This window comes from Pinus tabuliformis, chromosome Q (assembly GCF_031772625.1).
Source record: "Pinus tabuliformis cultivar Carrire ecotype Pingquan chromosome Q, CPIR1, whole genome shotgun sequence".
NCBI classification, from domain to species: Eukaryota; Viridiplantae; Streptophyta; class Pinopsida; order Pinales; family Pinaceae; genus Pinus; species Pinus tabuliformis.
The window spans coordinates 654951177-654956723 of NC_142296.1; the positions used below are offsets into that span (position 1 = coordinate 654951177).

Below are 5547 nucleotides of genomic sequence, written 5' to 3' on the forward strand. Positions count from 1 at the left end.
TTTGAGACTGATTTCTCCTCCACTAACTTTAACACCCTTTTCATGGGGTTACTTCAATGGTGAAACTAAGGACAGAATTTGCAGTTGCGATACCTGCATCATCATTCGGTCGGGCACTATGTACCATATATGTTGGTATGGGGGTAATGGGGCAAATACAAGAGCTGCAGCTCTAGCACTTTGGGGCTTCTTTTATGTGCATGCAGGTTTGGGTTAGTACAACTGGAAGTGTTTAGAGATTCACAAGTGGTTGTGGAGTGGGTTTTGAATATATCTGCTTTCTTCCCTCCACTCCTTTTCAACTGGTTGGGTAGAATTTCGAAAATCATGGAACACTTCATTGATTTGAAAATTACACATACACGCATGGAATTCAATTAGGTTGCCAACAAGTTATCCAAGGATGGTCTTTTGTTGCCTTTTGGTATGCTACAATACAAATTCTATGCAAATTCCATCTATTAGTGTAGTGGAAATTTTTCCATTCACTGTGCATTGGTTAATTTTGCTACAACTCATGGACTGTCGGGTTATGATATTCTTTTTTAAAAGAGGAATATGTGGAACACTGAGGATAACTACCTTTTATATTTTTGGTTTCTTTTTGGTTAAGATATAAGTATTGGGATACTTTCTTAAACTGTGGAGGTATTTTCATGTAAAAAAAAAAAATACAATAGAACATTCTAATTGAACACTGATGGACATGTGACCTATGATATATGTAAACAATTTTTTATATCTAATATAATATTGTTGGTTTTTTCTGGTGAAAAAAAAAGGTAAAAGATTTATTTTAAGCCAATTTTTTAAAGACAATTTCATCTTAAATTATTACAACGCGGATATAAGGCGCTAGTAAAAAAAGGGTAAAGAGTTTATTTTAAGACATTATTTTTAAAGACAAAATCATTTCTTCATAAATGATTAGGTGATAAACTTAAAAATAGTTAGATAAACTTCTCTGCAGAAGGGGTTTGTCAAATTCTTTGTAGAAGGGATTCCTCAATCGGGCGAAAATGGAGGAGAAGGGGGCTCTCATAAGTGAAAATGGAGGAGAAGCGGGATCAAATCCACTACCAAAGACATTGTGTAGACAAATAGCCCAAGCATCCTAGGAATGGGTTTTAGCCACTACTAGAGATGCTGCGTAGAGGGAGGGTGCAAGGAAGAAGGATATGGATAAGGTGGGAAATAAAAAAGCTCCAATGAAGGTGCAATGGGGAGAATTAGAGGAGGAGGACAATGAGGATCTAGACTTCCTATTGCTGCCTCCCAAGGTGATAGGCCCTGACAAAAATAGTGTGAAGAAGATAATCGAGTACAGGTTCAACAATAAGGGCCAAAAGGTCCAGTAAACCACCACCACATGCATCCACAAGGTGGAAAATGGCAGGCTCAACAAGCAATCCCGCAAGCGGTGCGAGTGGTGTAATTTCAGTGATGTCGTGAACGAGCAAACAGGTAGTAGGCTCACGATGGTCTCCACCGAAGAGATCCTATTGGTGCGCTCCAGGGTGTCTGACACTAAGGAGGATGACCCTAGGTCTAGTGGCGGTGATGCTCTCTTAGTTGCACTTGTAGGGGAGGCCAACGACAGTGTCGTTCTCATGATCTGTCGAATATCTGGCAAGAAGGGAGACCACTAGACCTCAAAGTACCCCTACAAAGACCTTGCCCCTATTGTTGTCAAGGGCCTTGGTCTCGACAAGCCCACTCAAGCTCCTGACTTTTCTGTCGACTCTGATGTTGCCAATAGCAAGGGAGCCTATGTTCCTCCTAGTCTTAGAGTTGGCACTATCGTCGATAGGACCTCTGATTCTAGAAACATGAAGCGGAGAAAGGATGAGAATTCCATTAGGGTTACTAATTTTTCTAAGGATACAATAGAGGCTGACTTGTAGGTTCTTTTCAAGCTGTTGGTCACATTACGCATGTCTACATTTCCATGGACCAGAGGACTGGGATGAGATGGGGGTTTTGGCTTCATCCATTTCCCGAACAGGGAGGATTCATAAAGGGATATTAACAAGCTCAATGGTTATGACTATGATAATCTCATTCTCAAAGTCAAATGAGTGACTCCTAGACAGACATAGACAAATGAATAACCTTAAATCCACACAAATCCCCTTTACATGTATAGCGAACAAAGGGGGTTCTTTGTGGGATTTAGGGTAACTAAGACAAAAGGGATTCTTTGTGGGATTTAGGGTAACTACATATGATTTTTACTCACTCCAAGCTAGACATTCTCCACGGTTGATGTATGTATGCCAATGTCAAATCTGACGGTAGTTCTTTCATTGATATGTATATTCTCTTATCGATAACACTTATTATATGGATATTTCTACGGAATCGATCTAGGACTATACTTTTATAGAATCATCATTAGCTAGCATACTGAGAGATTAGATTCTATCATATTCACCTTTTTCCCTTTCCACTTTTTAACATATGTCCAAACATCACCCTAATGGAGGTCAGCGGAGAAATTTCTAAATATTAGTTTTTTTATTGTCTACATTAAGGTTGCATCATCTTAGATCAATAATAGAACAGATGGATTTGTGATCCATGAGAAAGAATTCATATTAAACCTTCATGTAATCTAAAATTTTAAACCATATCTATCATACAATGAATAACTTTGTGCAATGGGCCCTCCATCCTCGTCTTTTGTAGCTTAAAATGCTTCAGATCTGAAATACCTTTGTATAAGTTTCATTCAAATTGAACTCATAAGAAATAGGAAAACTTTTGTTTTAAATTAAATCATAGGAATAGAATACAAAATGTTAGATTCAATGCTTTGATATTCAGTCCATTCACATATATATTTACTGTCATTCCAAATATGTTATAGCCCTCCTTATATATAATGGTTAGATAGTTTATCAAATCACTACATCTGTGTACTGTGAGTTTAAGCAAATCTATTGAACATAATATCTTAGAGAAAGATGATTTCCATCAATCATTTCATCATAAATCCTTACAGTTGGTCCACGATGTTAGAAAATTATATATTACAGAGTAATGGTACACATAAAATATTGCAAAAACATAAACACAGAAAACAAATAAAACAAGAGAGACACAAATATACGTGGTTCACCCAATTTGGGATACACCCACAGAGAAACAACCAGTGCTTACTTTATATTATCCAGCAAAATGAAGAGATACAACTTACAGCAGATTTGTTGTAATTTCCTCTTCGCTCTCACACAGTCTCCTCTCTCTTTCTTGCTCAGAATACACATATACACAACCGCAATACAACTCCCTCATATAAATTGAGGGGTTTCCTTCTAGGGCAAAAAAACCTAAATTAAACATAACTTCTACTGTCAAATCATCCACATAATGAACGACCCAGATTGACTACGAAATTACAATATTTTACAAGGAAATTTTACGGGGGACAAGTACCCCCCCCCCCCCCCCCCCACATGGAGGCGTGTACAGTTTTCCTGGGGTTTAAATCTAGCTGAAACAAAGATCTCTGAATCAGGAAGATAATCAGGCTCCACACCCAACAATCTCCCACTTTGAGACTGATTATAGCAACTCCACTGCTGCTTCATTTGTTGGGAAATTACTCCACTTTGGACCTGGTTGTTTCTCATATTCATCATCATACTTGAAGAACAATTGAAATTGAGAAAAATCTTAGTTTCTCCCTGGTTACAACTTTTGTTAACATATCTGCAAGATTTTGGCTAATGTGTATCTTTTCCAGCTTCAACTGTCCATCTTCCAACACTGACCGTATGAAATGGTACTTGAGTTGTATATGTTTAGTCTTCGAATGAAATGTTAAGTTATTTGCAAGATGAATGGCACTCTGGATGTCATTGTATAACCTACCCATCTCTTTCTTCTTACCCAATTCACCCATAAACTTTTGTAACCAAATCATTTTACTAACCTCTATAGCAGCAACATACTCTGCTTCCATTGTTGAAAGTGCAACAACACTCTGCATTTTTGAAACCCAACTGATATTTGTTCCACCTACATTAAACACATACCTGGTGGTGCTCCTTATGTTATCTCTATGACCTGCCATATTTTCATCAACATATCCATGTAAAGCAATGTTTGAACCACCAAATCAAAATGTTTGATTTGTGGTACCTCTCAAATACCTGATAATCCACTTCACTGCCATCCAATATTATTTTCCTATATTGTTCATGTACCTGCTTACGACTCCCACTGCATGTGCAATATCAGGGCTTGTGTGGACCATTGCATACATTAAAATTCCAACTGCTGATGCATATGGAACTTTACACATATTTTCCATCTCTTCCCGAGTCTTGGGACACATCTCCTTACTTAGTTCGAAATGGCTAACCAAAGGTGTAGTAACTAGTTTTTCATTCTGCATATTAAATCTTTCCAACACCTTTTCTATGTACTCACTCTAAGACAATGTTAATTTGCGAATTTTCCTATCTCTAGTTATTCTCATACCAAGGGTTTGTTTTGTTGCATCCAAATCCTTCATTGCAAATGAATTTGCCAATTTTCCTTTGAGCACATTTATTTCCTGCATGTTAGACCCTGTAATAAGCATGTCATATACATACAATAACAATATAATATAGCTGCCATCATTTTTCCTTTTGAGATAAACACAATGATCAGAGCGACATCTAGTATAACCTTGTTTAGACATAAAGCTGTCAAATTTTAGATATGCCTTGGAACCTGTTTTAGGCCATACAAGCTCTTTTTCAACTTGCACACTAGTTTCTCCTTCCCTTTGACCTCATACCCTTGTGGCTGCTGCATATAGATCTCTGCCTCCAAATCCCCATGGAGAAAGTTCATCTTTATATCTAACTTCTCAAGATGCAAACCTTTTGCTACTACTAGACTTAAAATAGTTGTAATTGAATTCATTTTAACAATACGAGAAAATATTTCATCAAAGTCTATACCTTTCTTCTATGCAAATCCCTTCACCACAATTCTAGCCTTATACATTTTTCTACCTCCATGTTCTTCCTTCAACTTGTAAACCCATTTATTCCGCAATGTTGTTTTACCTGCAAGTAACCTGACTAAGTCCCGAGTCTGGTTATGTACCAAGGAATCCATCTCTTCTTTCATGGCTAGCTCCCACTTGTTCCTGGTTTCTACCTGCATTGCTTTTTCATAACATTCTGGTTCACCAGAATTAGTCAATAAAACATAATATAATGAAGGAGAGTATCGTTCCGGGTGTCTACTTATCCTGGTAGATATTCTAACACCACTTTCAAGTGTTTGAGGTGTTTGTTGTTGTTGTGGTTTTTTTTTGTTTTTGTGGCTGTTGATCATTATGATTTCCAGACACCTTTACTTTTTTCTATGATCTCATCACTGTGTATTCTCTGTTTTCTTTTTCCTGCATTTGATCCTTATACAAGACCCTTTCATTGAATATGGCATATCTACTCCTAATGATTTAGTGATTTCCATAATCATATAAGTGATAACCAAAATAAATAACACCATATCCCATAAAGGTACATTTCTTTGATTTTG

At 37.1% G+C, this 5547-nt stretch overlaps 1 pseudogene; it reads left to right on the forward strand.

Annotated features, from left to right (window-relative positions):
- The first annotated feature begins 1208 nt into the window (after nt 1-1208).
- Nucleotides 1209-2078, forward strand: LOC149221216 (uncharacterized; annotated as a pseudogene).
- The last annotated feature ends 3469 nt before the right edge of the window (nt 2079-5547 follow it).